The sequence below is a fragment of the Setaria italica genome, chromosome II (assembly GCF_000263155.2).
Source record: "Setaria italica strain Yugu1 chromosome II, Setaria_italica_v2.0, whole genome shotgun sequence".
NCBI lineage: Eukaryota > Viridiplantae > Streptophyta > Magnoliopsida > Poales > Poaceae > Setaria > Setaria italica.
This window is the reverse complement of record NC_028451.1, coordinates 19109306-19125379: the sequence shown is the minus strand read 5'-3', so window position 1 is coordinate 19125379 and position 16074 is coordinate 19109306. Positions and strand designations below refer to the sequence as shown.

The 16074-nt window shown below is 43.2% G+C and overlaps 1 long non-coding RNA gene across 1 annotated transcript; it reads left to right on the top strand.

The window, feature by feature from the left end:
• The first annotated feature begins 13680 nt into the window (after window positions 1–13680).
• On the top strand, window positions 13681–15425 carry LOC101785177. Its single transcript, XR_214634.2, has 2 exons — window positions 13681–14371; window positions 14505–15425. It is a non-coding gene; the product is annotated as an uncharacterized LOC101785177 (long non-coding RNA).
• The last annotated feature ends 649 nt before the right edge of the window (window positions 15426–16074 follow it).

Here is a 16074-nt window from a genome sequence, read left to right as displayed (position 1 = left end):
CTCGGGCGAAATGTCCTGGCTTCCCACAGTTGAAACAAACCTGTGGGGTTCCTGAAGGAGTAGGGTTACGAAACCCAAAGGATGGTGCAGTTCCAGGACGAGGAGCAACACTGGGAGCTCTGGCATACCAAGACTGGAAAGATCGTTGCTGGAATGAAGGACGATACATGGGTCGGGGAGGACCTCTATATACCATCCTCATCCTCTGAGGAGCATTTCCAGAATTTCCAGAAGGAATAGCCTTCCTCTTTAATGCTTCTTCTTTCTTTAATGTTTCATCCAATGCTTTCATCTTTTCTTCTGCGGTAATGGCTGTGCTTACCGCGGAACTGTAATCAGCGAACGTGCAAGTGGATAACTTTTCCTGCATTCTTGTATTAAGCCCCCGGAGATAACAATCCCTCTTTCTGGTCTCCGTATTAACATGCTCTGGAGCATATTGGGCTAAATGGTCGAACTCATTGGTATATGCTAGAATACTGCGGGTTCCTTGTTGCAGTCCCAAGAACTGTTCCAGCTTCATCCTCATGACGCCCTCGGGTATAAATTGCGTCCGAAAGGCTTCCTTAAAATCTTCCCATGTGACTTCCCTTCCCACTGGCTGCCTGGCTAAATGACTGGTCCACCAAGTTGCTGCGGGACCCTGAAGCTGAAGCCCCGCAAACTCGGCCTTCTGAATGGCAGTACATTGGGGGATTACTCGAAATTTCTGCTCCATGGCCTGAAGCCACTCATTAGCCTCCAGAGGATGCTCAGCTTTTAAGAAGACCGGGGGACGTGTTTCCAGGAATTGGGTGTAAGACACCCCCTGCTCCGGCTCTCTTCTACGTCCACCGTTGCCGGTGTTCTGTACTATCATCTGGAGTAAGCGGGCTTGCTCTGCCCCGGAATTCATTAAACTGGCTATTGCGTCAGCCAATGTAGGTGCTCGGGGTAAATCCTCTTCTTGTCCTCCGGAGCCTGAAGCTCGGGTTTCTCTGGGATCCGTCATGCTGTCAAGAGTAACAAGCTATTAATATTTACGGTGCATTCTTATCGACAACTCGTTGCATACTAACATATCACACATCATGCTCATACACAAACCATACTTATGTACATACTTATTTATATTACATGCCTAGGAGTTAATATTTACAAAACCCCTTGGTGCCACTTGTCCATCACTCATATCTTACAAGAATATATTACAACATGTTCCAACCAAGTCCACGTTAACCGTCATAAGGAAAGATGCCCAATTCTTCGGCATTTAAGCCCAGTCGTGCCATGGCTTCTTGCAGGACGTCTTGGTCCACGGTCATCAGAGTTTGCCCTGGGGGAGCAACAGGTGGAGCTTGATTGACAGAATTCTCGCTTCCGGACTCGGGTCCATAATCACTCCAAGTGCGAGAAGTATCGGAGGTGCTGATTCCAGAATTTCCTTCCATCTCTTCTGGCTCCTCTTCTTCTTCGCCTTCCTGTTCTTCTTCTCCCCACTGCTGCATGGGACCATAGCCCTGAGGATCTAGTCCATCGGCATTGGCATTGGCCCACGCAAACTGCTGATTACCCGCAGGGACCTCGTCCTGATCATCTTCCATATCCACATCAAAGCCTTCTAGATTCTCGTGAGCATATAAATCTATTTCAGGATCGGCCGGTGGCACTGGATCTTCTTCCATCTCTAGCACAGGCACTAGCTGATCTGCTTCCTCCGGGTTTTGTGGTTGAGGCTCTTCTGGTGGGGGAGGTGGTGGAACATTGATAATATTTTGGGCAGGTGCTTGAGCTTGCATTTCTTCCAGGGCTAGACGAAGTGACAGAATCTCGTCTAGCTGCTGAAATCTCTCCGCCTCCAGCCTATGGACATTGGATTCAGCTTCTTCTCTTGCTCGATCCGCCATGCTTCGACTTGCTTCGATAAATCCTTGCAGTGCCCGAAGTTTTTCTTCATAATCTTCAATTCGCCTGGACTGCTCTCGCATTGCTTTCTCCATCTCGTGCTCCCTTGCCATTGCTGCCTTCTTGTACATTTCTTTGTCATACCGGGCACCCATTGCTTCCATCCTAGTATCTTCGTTCTTCTGTCTCTGATTGTAATATTCCCGGATACAAGCTTGATGTAGATTATACATAGCGGTCATGTAGTCCGAAGCAGCAGCCATCAACACATCATGCTCCACACGAGATGTGTTCTTCAAGGCTTTGATCCTCCGCTTCCATATCCCGTCATCTTGATGCTTAATTGGATAGAATCGAGCAGAGCTCGATCCTATTTCCACCTTATGATTCTCACACAGCTCAGTAAGAGCTGTCATAGCTGCCCTTTCTATAGTATCATGGAATTCGAAACCCGATTCCATTACTTCCTCCAGGCGCCAATTAGGTCGGGTATCATCATCTGGAATATGCACATACACTGTGCAATATTGCTTATGTCCAGTATCTTCCTTCCTCCAATAATACTCTGGGGGACTATGGAAACCCAACTCTTGTAGTGTCTTCCAGAGTAACTGCACGAACCCTGGTTTATCCAGATAACGACCACGAGTCCACCCATCCCTATCCGTGTAACCTTCTTCGAACATCCTATAAAAAGAAACGAGATCAGGTCTAGCGGCACTCACCAAACCCAAAAGTTTTTAAACATGCAATGCAATTATGATGCAACGATTCCTACGTACTTTCAGACTCATATACACACTCGTAGAAAAATTGGTGGCATTGTAATCTCTCCCTAATAAACTATCGAATACTAGCGACACGCAGCAAACAGTTAGCATCTGCAAAACAATCAACCAGTTAACACTACTGCCACCTGTGACTCTTGTTTTTATTATTTTAAAATAGAGTCTCAGTATTTGCAAAGTAATATTTGTTGATTATCCCAACCTACGGCTCTGATACCAGCTGTGGCGGAACCGCCCAACTTAAGCTGGTTTAAGTGCGCCTAATCGCTGTCGGAGCAGCAATTATCCGAAACGCACCTAAAACAGCATAAGTCCGGTAGTCCGTCGAGTGTCCCTAGGACTCCTCGAAAGATCCACGGCGTGTTTCATCACCATACATCAGGATAGTATCCGCGATGGGATAATATCAACAAACATTACATTTTTTACATACATAAATAAGAGGTACGAGTTATTACAAGACTTCAAGTTGAAACAAACTTAGTGATGCATAGTTAGACAAGCTCTAAGATTAAATATAAGTAGTTTAGGAGAAGATGCGTCGCTAACGGTTTTCTAGAGTATTGAGAGACTCAGGTCAATACTCTAGGTCTTCGGGGTCTCCTCCTCGACAGCTTCTTGGGTAGCTTCTGAAAGATAACCACAAGGGGAAAACCCTGAGTACGGGGTACTCAGCAAGTCTTACCCGACTAACCAATATAATAGTTTTTCTGTGGAATGCATGTCAGCCTTTAGGTGTGCTTGGTTGACACAATTTTTGCCGAAAAGCTTACTACGAGTGAGGCCTTAGTTTTGTCTTTTAGTTTAGTTAAGTTGTTACCTAACCATTCTAGATGGTAACAGAAGTAAAAGCAATCACAGCTGTTGATTCATACAGTACTTGGCAACAGAAATTTTTATATCACATGAGTTCATGCTACGAAGCTCAACAGTGATCAAGTGCATTCATAACCGAGAATTGCGGCGATCCGGATCAATTTACATCCTGTAGGAGAATACCCCGATCACCAGCATTATACGACTGTCCAGGTCGTACTAGCAACCTCTCGATTAGTAAAGTCAATGATTAGGAACACAACTACCCGGACCCAGGGATGCACCCCCACATGGGACCCCACGTCTGGCCTGATCCCCATGTGAGTTTCAGGCTACACCCCTGCCAATCTCCAGCACGTTAAATGCGGGTACGAAGCATTCCTGATCATAGAATTTACTAACCTACTGGGCTTTACTGGTCCCATACCCAGTAAGTGATCAGATGTTATCACTTGATCAGCAGTTAAGACACGGCCCGGTCCTCAAGCAGATTAATAAGCAGACAGAACTACATCTCTAGCTTCTGTCTGGTTCTATACTTCAAACTATCTTTCCTAAACAGCATGTATGATCAAGAGTTTTTCCTAAAGTTGGTAAACCAAGCATGTAAGCGAGTAAGCAATTCTAGACTTGGGTAGTTTCTAGGATTTGAACAAGTGGCAAAGATGTCCTTAATTCAAGGCATGATCATACACAAGAATAGGTTTCATCCAACTCCTAGACCTAGTGCATACAATAACCAATTAACCTATAACTAGTCACATGAAATAACGACTCCAAAATAGATAGGTATAAATGCACCGGGGCTTGCCTTGATCGTTAAAACGATTAGTAGAAGCCGACGGATTTGCCTCGTAGGGAACAAATTCAAACACCTCGTCGGATTCCAAGGGTCCTTCTGAAAATTCCCAGTAATCCTCTTCTGGCGCTTCTGGATCTACGGTACATACATGCAGGGGGTTAGGATGCAAACTTTTTAAATGACAGACTATACAACTTTTCTTCATGATAAAGTTGCAAGCCAACAAGGACTATACGACTTATCACGAATAGGTTGTAAGTCAACACACAAAAGAAATCTAAAAAGATTAACCTAGATTTTTATTTTCTTAATTAACCATTCCTATAGCTTTTTCTTTTATTTTTAGAAAAAGTGGTAATTACTTTCTAACTTTGAAAATCTAATTTCTTATGGGTTAAGGATTATTTGTGATTGATAAAGCATTATTCATATTTTATACATTGTATAAATATTAAGTATTTATTTAATTACCTTAAAAGGAAGGCATTAAATAAATACCTAAATTTTTATTATTTTCCTAGGGTGTAAAAATTTTAATGCATAAAGGAAAATAAAACAAGCCTAACAAAATTGGTTTCACTAATTTTGGACACTCCTACAAATTTCTGTGATTAAAATGGTGTAAAACGAATTTAAACGGATTATTTTGCTAAAGAAATCTAATTTTTCCCCGAAATTCCCCCGGAAAACTTTTCTCACTCACCCACACTCTACCCTCACTCGCGAACACTGGGCCCCCCACGGCGCGGACCCCACTTCTCCTATATACTCTACCCGCCAGCCCCTTTCTCCCTCTGATGGGCCCCGTGGGCCGTTCTTCTTTTTCTTTCCCCTTCTCCGGCCTGACACCGGCCCAACGGCCTTCTTCCTTTTTCTCTTTGCTTACGCGATCGCGGCCTGCTTTCCCTGGGCCTCCGGCTCTTTTCTTTTTCGGCCGACCGCACGCGCGTCACTGGGCCTCAACGCACCGGCCCACAGACGGCCGCACCGCTCTGACCCGCGCCTTCCTCCCCTTCTCTCTTACTGACATGCGGGCCCGGTGCACAGCACCTTCTTTCTCCTCCCGCCAAAAGCGCGACCGGAACAGGGGGCGGCGCGGCTCGCCGGCCGGCACCCTCCCGGCGGCGGTTCTCGATGACGACACCAACCCTAACCCTACACGACTCCGTGCGCGGAAACAGCTCCCCTGGAGACGACTGGAGCTACCCCCTCCACGGCGACGGGCGGCAACACCCACGGCCGGCCATCGTTACCCGTGACAACTACTTAACTGACTCAACCGACTGCTTCTACTCCATCCTGGAACCCTAAGAACTCGACCACGACTGCTCAAGGAAGAAGAAAGGTAGCGCAAGGTGGTTCTCACCGTGAGTGGGCGGCGCGACGGCGGCGGACAGAAGCGGCGGCGAGCACGGCTATTCCGGCGAGGATGTGGGACAACAACTAGCTCGGGGTGTGGCTGGGGTGTCTGTGGAGGAGTGGGCGAGAGGAATCGACGAGAGCTGCTGGGAGGAGATAGAATTTTGCTTGGCGGCGATACTGATCAGAGGAGAGCGGGCGGCGGTAAAAAGGGGAAGCAGTGAAACGGCGGCGCGGGAACAGTAAACATTCAAGGATTTCACCGCGCGCATGGCTGCCACCGTGGTCTACTGCTAGGCTTGCGTGGTGAGGAGGTGGCCTAGCTTAGCTGCGCTGGCGGACGACCGACGACGGCGGCGGCGACACGTCCTGGTGCTCAGTTACCGTCTTCTGGCGCCCGCGATCTTCAGAAGCGGCTAGCGGCTGATCCTTGATCCGACGGCTGCTCGTGCTTTAACCAAAGTGGCAGATAAACTCGAGCTCTTTAACTTTTATTTTGATTTCGGCTCGAGATAAGCATCGAATTGGCTTGAATTTGGATTTGTTTTCTTGGGTTCCTCTGAATTTCAACTGAAACCATTATTCAGTTTCGTCAGGCGTTGACAGTGCCATGGAGCTCATTTGATGACTCGATTTAGTGGTCTAAATCTTCTGCCCTCAGTCCAATTTCTTCTCAAACGTGTTCTATAACCTCCCAAGTTTCCATTTTGCCTGAGAACACCTACCCTTCTTGATCTACATTGCCCTGAATCCGAGCTCAAAGTTAACCCTATGCTGTCAAGTTTCAGACTTAGCTGTATTTCAGAGTGTCAGTTAACTGTGATAATGTGCTGACTTTGGGCTTGAATTTGAATTCCTTCCTATTACTGATCCTGGCCAACAACACCCAAATCTTGTAGCCCAAGGTTTATACTTCAATATAGTGTAGTTGTCCTGGTGCACTTATTTGAAAAATTTTCCAGAAATCAATTTCCAAAATCAACTCTGAGGCTGTTTTCTCTGAATTCCTGTTTTCGGATGGTGAACAGTAAACTGAGTTTTTCTTTTTTCTTTCTTTGATTCTTCTGAAGTACTTAGCACTATTTCAATTCCAAATTTTTGATCCTTCAGTTCCAATCACTCTTACACTTGTGTTCCACATTTTTGACAAATTTTTCTGAATTTCAAATTTGAAATTCAAATTTCGGTCAAAATTTGGTCGAATTTGGTCTTTTTGCTATTTTTCTTCTTTTTCTTTTGAATTTCTTTCTGAATTCTTCAGGGTCACTGTTTGACTTCAAATGGCACTTATTACAAATCAGTACTCTACCTTTGTATCTCAATACTCCACTAGCTAATGTATAGTTGGGGATAGCATTGGTGTCTAAGCTCAATTTGGTGATCAATTCAAGGCAGAAAGGGTCAATCTTGTAACTATCTATCACCTGCTCAATCCAGGTTGGTATGATGACAAATATTGCATGTAGTGTTGTGTTGAGCTCAACTCTAAATAAAGCATCAGTTGCTTTGTTTTCCTTGCCTTTCTTATACTCAATTTTGTAATTATACCCCAACAGTTTTACTAGTAATTTATGCTGAATTCCCTCTACAAGCCTTTGTTCATGAATGTACCTTAAACTCTACTGATATGTCCTGATGATAATAGATGTGCTAGCAAAGTAATGCTTCCACTTTTTTATTGCCTCTAAAATTGCCATTGCTTCCTCTTCATATGTTGATAGAGCTGCTCCTTTAGGACCCAACGTTTTGCTGAGAAAAGAGAGTGGTTTCCCATTTTGTATCACTACAGCCCCCATCCCATTGCCACTTGCATCAGCCTCATAAATAAAAGGTTGAGAGAAATCTGGGAGGGATAAGACTGGTGGGTGGGACATCAAATGTTTAAGTTGCTCAAAAGCTTGAGATTGCTTTGAAATCCACTCAAAAGCATTTTTCTTCAGTGCATCAAACAATCGCCTGTAGATAATACCATAGCCTTGAATAAACCTCCTGTAATAGCCAGTAAGTCCCAAAAATGCCCTCAGTTCAGTGATAGACTTTGGTTGTGGCCAATTTTGAATAATTGATATCATAGAAGGATCTGTAGCCACACCCTCCTTGTTAATCACATGCGCCAAGTATTCCACTTCAGGTTGAGCAAAAGTACATTTAGAGAGTTTGGCATACAATTTGTTTTCCCTGAGCACTACTAAAACATATTTCAGATGATCCACATGGTCTGCTAAGGAGGTGCTGTAAATCAATATGTCATTAAAGAAGACCAAGGAAAATTTTCTTAAGAATTCTGCTAAAATAGTATTCATCAATGTTTGAAAGGTTGCTGGAGCATTTGTGAGTCCAAATGGCATGACTAGATACTCAAAATGACCAACATGAGTGGTTAATGCAGTTTTGTGAATGTCTGCCTCATTCATTCTGATTTGATGATAACCTGACCTGAGGTCAATTTTAGAGAAAATTTGAGCCCCAAATAACTCATCCAAAAGGTCTTCAATGATTGGAATTGGATACTTGTTTTTTACTGTATTGGAGTTCAATTGTCTAAAATCCACACAAAGCCTCCAAGTGCCATCTTTCTTTTTGACTAAGATCACAGGAGAATAATAAGGGCTTACACTAGGTCTTATCATGTAAGCCTATATGAGGTTTTGAATCAATTCCTCCATTGCATTTTTCTAATGGTGTGGTAACCTATATGGTCTCTGATTAATTGTTTTCGTTGCATCAATCAGAGGTATGGAATGATCCACTATTCTTTGAGGAGGAAGGCTCTGCAAATACATCCTGAAAGTCATCCAACACTTCTTGAATTTGATCTGGTATGGAGGGTGAAGTTTTAGTGACTGGATCTTTGCTGTTAGTTAACACCAACACAGCTCCTACAACTTTTTTCTTCAGTAAATTGCAAACTTTCTGGTGCTAATTAGCTGACAGCTACTAGTAGCATTCTCCTCTTGAAATGTGACAGTTGTTTTACCATCCTTGGTAATAGAAAATTCCCTCTTCTTTAAATCCAAACCAACTGGACTGTGAGTGTAAATCCAGTCAGCTCCTAAAACCACATCAAAGCCTTGAACTTCCAACAGTCTCAAATCAGATTTAAATGAAGGACCTTGAATGGAATAAGAGCGAGCAGTACAAGCGGTGCTGAGCATTTAAGTACTATTAGCAGCTGCTACCTTGACTGGCTCAATCTGGGAAATTGACAGGTTATTCTTTAGAGCAAACTTTGCATTAATAAAAGACACATCACTACCACTGTCCACAAGTGCTATCGCAGAAGTAGTGCCAATCTTGACTGTGAGTGTGAAGGTTCTGGCTAAGGATGAAGTACCAGTTAAGGCATGCATTGAGAGTTTAACTGTTGGTATTGATTCAGCATCATGGTACTCTCCATCATCTCTATGCGCATCATCTTCAATTAAAGTCATTTCTTCTTTCACATTTGTCTCCACCATCATAACTGAATAAATTTATTTTCCTTTACATACCTTAGCATGGCCAGGCACCCAGGCCTCTTTGCACTTGAAACACTTGCCAGCTACTCTTAATTCAGCAATAGTGTTTGTTGTATTCTCTTTTTCTTTAATATCCTTGGTCCAGATTTTTGGGGGCTTAAAAGTGCTAGTGAATTGCTGGTGCTTTTTAACTTGAGGATGAGTTTGCTCCAACCTTCTAGCATACCAAAAAGCATTAGTTAAGGAAGATGGTTTGTGGCACTATAAATGATGTTGTATGGGTTCTTGTAATCCTGAGACAAAACTTGTAATGAAATAGGAATCTTGTAGAGAAGGATTTTCTCTTTTCACTGAACCCATCGATTCCTCAAACTTAGTGATATACTCTGAAACAGTACTTGTATGTTTTAGCCCATGAAACATAGCAATCACTTCATAAGAAGATTCTTCATTAAACCTGTCAGTTATCATTATGCAGAAATGATGCTAGGGAATGTTATGAGCATTACAGCCAATGCTTCTCCACCAAAATTCAGTTTTGCCCATAATGTACATCACAACAATTTGCACTCTTTTTTCATTGGGAACCCCAACCAGTTCAAAGAACTTCTCAACCTTTCTTATCCAACCATCGGACCCAAGCCATCAAATTCAGGGAAAGATAATTTTGGGCCTTTAGCTAGTAACTTTTGTTGTGCTTGCAGCTGTTGAGTGAAAGCCAAATTTCTAGTAGCAGTTTGCTGAGAGTGTATGGTCTGAAAGAATGAACAGCTTGTCCATAGTGATGATCTTGCTAGGCTAGTTGTTTGGAAAAGGTAGCCTCATATTGTATCTGTTCCTGTTCAGTATCATAAGGAGCATTGGCCTGGAAGTAAAATACTTCCAACTCCTTAGCTGTCTAAGGACAATCAGCATTTCCTTCATCCTCATCCTCTCCTGAGGGTTCTTTAGTAAACCAAGGGGTGGACTGCAAATTATGGACTTGAGCAGTAACTGCAGGTGGTGGAGTATATACTTGTTGATGGAACCGAGACAAATCATTCCTCATGTGAACCGACGTGTTGGCCAGGGTAATTGGAGGTGGTGATATAGCATTGCCCTTGAAAGCTGAACCCTTGTCTTCAGTACCAGATGACCCGGCCAATGTATTGAGGCTGCTCAAAACCTTATCCAAAGAGGACTCCAAAACCTTGTTTTGCTCCTCATGTTTCAGTATGAAGGAGTCTAGTGTGGACTTCAATTTCTCAACTTCCTCCACCGAAGCAAAGCTTGATGATCCACTATTTTATTTGAGCACCATTGTCACCCAAATTGAGAGTTCGGTTCAAGCCAAGGCTCTTCCCAATTAGACTCCCAAATCAGTTCTACCACCGCCTAGGTTGCAGATTTGACCGAGGAATTTTACACAAGAACAAGCCTTGAAACCCAAGTCAAAGAGCAACCTTCCTCCAACGCCTCCTCGGTGACAATTCACTCAGGGTTCCGAAATTTTACACAAGAACACTATCTTGCAACCCTAGCCCAAGCAAATTCACCGATTGTTTAGGGAAAGAGTGGGTGTTGGTCTAAATCTGGGTGGGATGGGTGGGATTTGAGTGGAAAGGGTGGGTTGGGTAGGATTTGGGTGGAATGGGTGGCTGGGTGGGATTAAGCCAAGAACCGATGGCTCTTGATACCAATTGTCAGGTCTCAGGGAAATTCAGAGAGAAATCGAAGGAAGAAAGGGGACCGAGCCAAAGGAAAACAATGAACAAACAAAGAAATTCAGACTAGTAGTAGCAAATTCACTTAACTGATAAGGAAGTTCAGATACAGATGAAATCGCCGAGGCGGCACCATAGAGGCTACTGCTAAACCAAAACATATTCTAGGGTTTGTTCTTCACGACACGAGGGCTGCTCACCCAGTCCTTCCATTACATAACGATTCCTAGATTTAACAGCAAGTAAAAGAGCTATTTTACAGCTCAAGCAACAACTTAACGAGTATTCACCGTCTGGGACAGTATTACCCGTCAGCTTGCGATGTGAGCCGTTGGATGGCGAATAGCGGTGCAAACCGAACTCGGGAAACGGTACAAGTAGTGCCGACTACCTTCTGAATGGTGAATGGCTTCAGGCATTGTTGTAGTGTCCTGACATGCTGTCAAGCGGCTGGTTTGCTTGATTTGTTGATTGAAAGATGGCTGGCATGCTTTGGTCATTAAGTTGTGTTTGACGGAGAGATACATTTATTTGGCGAATAGCGTGTATCTCTTTGCCGATTTATCAATGAATTAATTACTAACTTGTATCTTTGATATATATAGTTGCACTCAGTTTTTTTTTTGTCGTCCTCAGTAAATTGGAGCCTGATGCATCTTAGCCCCACAATTTGAGCATGCTATTAGTCTGACAATGTATAATTGTTCAAAGATTCAATGTGCAGATCATATATGCTCAGAGATGTGTACTTTATATTAGGAAGCTCATCTTTGTCACATTTGCTCGTTCATAATCTACTCTTACCTAGAAAGTTCGGATGCATAAGTGTTAGAGTTTTGTATGATCATATTGGCAGATTTAAAATGACCATGTTTTATTTGCATTTTCAGTTACAGCTGGACTGCAGGAGATCGGTCAAGCTGCTGACATATGACGTGAAGGTCACGGCAGCAACCAGTGGTCAGCATGGTTGCAACAGCTTATCGCGATGGGCGACCCAACCGCACAGGCATAATGTAAGCCACCGCATTAAACTGAACCGTTTTTTTCACATGGTTGCGAACTATGAGCTCACTACACAAGTTAAGCTTATTGTAATACGCCACTAGATTGCAACTGATTTTAGATTGAGTATTAGATTCGGAATGGGACCATATGTACCCCTAAAATGTAGAATTCTCCATTCAGATCGATGCTAGTATCATTCAGTGAAATTTTGCCACTTGGTAATGCACATCCACGCTCCTGTCATTTTTAGAGACGATTCGATCATTTTTCTCTAATTTTTAATTTGAGGTGCTAATCAGAAAATATGCTAATAGAAGCACACAAAGCTTTATTTTGAACTAGAAGCACTTATTAGTTTGCTTTCCAGGAAGAACAGTATGCATTTTTTGATCTGGTATTCTTGATGCTCTGTTTTGTGTTTCCGACCAGCTGAAGTGCAAAATGGACAATGGATAATATAAAGTAGGTTTACGTACTCCATTTTCAGCTGTAAGATTCGTACGTGGAAGTGCATGTCTTCTCCATTTTATTTTAAGCTGATTTTTTTTATTTTAGTTTAGGTTAGCTAGTTTTCACTATATGTCACAGTGATTCATAAACCTTTATGATATCTGAAACTTTTCTAATTTCGTTATGTCAAATGGACCAGCTTATATGTCTTATATGCAGTCTGCTAAGCATTATGCTTTAAAATAATCTACTTGTTCAGTATCACAAGTCTGACTAATCCTCAATGGAGTTTTTGATTATTTTATATGCTTTTCTTTTTCAGATTTATTTGGGTGCACATGTGCTGCTGCATCTTAGATGTAAGTGCTCGTGCCTGATGGAGGATATGAGCAAGCATGCCAGCAAGCTAAGAACAGCTCGTCCTTATCTTTATCTACATCCATCTTGGGTAATATGTCGACCTGTCGAGGCTTCGCTATCAGGTCCTATGCCATCCTCCTGTTCGGCGTGTGGACTGTGGAGCACCCTCCTAAAGTCCTTCCCAGTACAATGCTCGTGGGCACTTCGATTTTGCGATCTTCAACCGTTGAATGCTCAAAATTTCTCAGTGGAGGTTCTTATATGTTGGACATGTCGTGTCACAATAATTTCAATATGAGCTGGCAATCACAAAATCATTGTATTCAAAAAGCAATAGGTTTGTATTTATACCATATGTCTGTCACGAAATATTTTATTCAAATTATAAAGTGCTTGTTTTTAAGACCAGTGCCAAGATGTGTCAGCTAAGATGTATTCAAATTATACGTGGAAAAAATCACTTGGTGTTAGCTAAAGCAAATTAGCTAAAACAAATATGCCCTGCACTTCTTCCATCTTGGTGAGCTGTCCTTCTGGTCGGCGTCTGAAAACCAGCTCTTGTTGTCTCCGCTAATTCGGTGGCATCGACGGTGGTGCCGACTCTAGGCACGTCGAGGAATAGGAGCGCCGCTCCTCGTCGGCGTAGAGCTCGCCGACATCCACCGTGGCGGTGCAGCCCTCCTCATCGACGCGGCTCTCGTAGCGACCGGACTTGACCGCGCGGAGGTACACGCCGGGGTGCAGGCACTCGACAAAGACGCACGCCCTCTGCACGACGATGGAGAGGAGCCCACCGTCCTCAAAACTGCTGCTGTGCGGTTCCAATAGATGGCGTGTGCGGTGGACGGCCGGTCTACAGGTTCGCCGCCCGTCAAAAAAAACTGAACGGTCGGTCTGCGGGGTTCGCTCGCGTGTGACGGTGCGGGGAGGGGGACGGGGGTTGGGTACGGAATTTAGACGCACACGTTATTCTACACCCAGCACCCAAACCGAACCAACCAGGCAAACCTACCCGCACACGTCCACCTACCCACTCGCGCGCCCGAACCGTTATCTCACCGCGCCTGACCTATCCTCCTCTGAGTCCAGATATTCCGGTTCGGTTTCTTCTTTACCCTTTCTCGACCGAGCGTTTCAGGGGCGGCGGCGGCGGCGCTGCTAGTCGGGAGCACCGGAGCGGTGCCGGTGCTACGGGTTGGGCGCGGCACTGGCGGGTCGCGAGCGGCACAGATGGGCCGCAAGTCCCCCCTCTCTCCTAGCCTCCCACCGTCCCACGCACGTGCACTGCCGAGCGGCGGCGGCAGCTGCAATTCGCGGGCGGCAGCGGAGCACGGAGCTCTCGAGACGTTGTCGGCAGGGTGCTGCGGCCTCACGACGGGCGGCTCTGCACAGCGTAGGTGCGAGACGGACCCTGGGTGGAAGAGCTCCCTCCCCCTGAGCCTATGCGTGGGCACTCTGGTGAGCTAGAACAAACTACAAAATTCCCTTCAAGGTAGAATCCGCGAGCTCCATGCACTAGCGTTCTGATTTTTGTGGATTCTCTGCAGAAATTTTGTGATTCAATTGCTGGAATCTATACAGCGGCTCATCCCCTGATTTCCCCAGTTTGAATAGATTAGCCATTTTCTCGTAGCATTTGGTGGTGTGCAGTGAATTTTTTGTATCACCTAATCATTTTTTTCTGTTTTCCGCGACTGAACGAGGCTTAGCAAACATTCGGTTGTTTCGCTAATTGGCATGCAGGTAGATTGAATTAGTGTGTTGTCACTAGTTGTGTGTCAATTACCATAGTTTGTACATTTCTTTTGTGCATTTTTTTTGTAAGTAAATATTTTGTTTGATAATTGATTGCATTCTTTGACTCGTTTTATTACAGGATTTTTATGACAGTGAGGGGCATCTTCAGTCTTGCTACTTCATCTTAGTGATTAGCAATCACACAATACAGGGAAATTCTCTTCCTTTGCTTGCTCTGTTGTTACCAGACTACTAGCGTCTCCATTGAAGCTAAGATCCATTATCATCTAGGCTACTGAAAAAAATTGAGATATCGATGGTCCTGAAAAAACATAAATTACTGAACATCATTTTGAGGCTTCTGTAGTTTCACCATTCATTACTGAGCCTCATTTTAATTTCACTGTTCATTACCGAATGTCATTTTCAGGCTTCAGTAATTTTAGCATTCATTTTTAGGCTTCACGTGTACCCAAGCAAAATAGGTCAGTATTATAATGTTCGACAATATTTTGGTCCTAGATAATTTCAGAGTAATTTAAGCTTGGGTAATCAAGTAAGCCAGCAGTACAGCATTCAGTAATTTTAGGTCTTTGGTAATTTTGGATTCTGTAATTTAAGCTTTTGTAATCAAGTAGGCCAATAATATAGTGTTTAGTAATTTTTGGCCTTTTGGTAATTTCAGGTTCAGTAATTTATGCAGTAATAATAATGTTCAGTAATGCTCAATAATGTTTTAAACAACATCTAGCTTCAATATTTTTTGTTGTTCATCAGTAATTTGTTTATTTATTCATTGATCTGGAGGAGGTTGGAGCTTGATGCCATCTGCTCTATGTTCAGAATCACATGAAGATGCAGTTATCTGCCTATAGGACTGCTTTCTGTCAATAAAAAGCTTGGAGGAGTTGAAGCATCTGCAAGCCTAGAGATCAGAGATCCAGTTTTACTGAATATCTTTGTATTTTGTTAAAAGAGATTTAAACTGTTGTAACTGATATGGAGATATATCAATTTAACTTCTTCTCTCAGTAATTTGGATTATTATGCCTTTTAGCAATCGCTAGTGTTGTTTTTCGATCATGCAAACTGTTAGTGTGATGTGTGATGGAATATTTTGGGGAGGAGAAAATTGGCATCCAGATTGAAGACAGCATTGTATGGACATGCTTGTTTTCTCTAGTTGTCTCCCTGTACTGTAGATATAGCAAAACTATTGTACTCGTTAACTTCAAGCTACATGTAAACTCTTTTATATTCTTCTAATCTAATTCTTAGGAAGTGCTCATACCATTTTACTATTTTTGTATTTGTTTCTCCTTATAAACATGGATCATTCGCCATTCAGTATTTCAGTAATGTGCCATTTTACCATTCTTAGGAAGTTTTTCAGTAATTTTTCTCGTCATTAGTATTTGATGTTCAGTAATTTCACGATCTCCATATTTTTGTTGGTACTTCTTTTTGCGTGCACTATATATATGTTTTAACATTGGATTGAGTAAGACAGATTGCCCTGTGTTTTTAGTAATATGCACACCCCAGTAATTTCAGTAATTTAGTAATTCTAAATTATGTATACTCCACTCGATGAATGTGTGGATCATTTCTATACCCTACTGTGTCTGTTTAACTTGTAGCCTGGACCATTTCACAGTCCCACCTCTTAATGTGTTGATCATTTTTTTTAAGTAATTCCACCCGTAGCC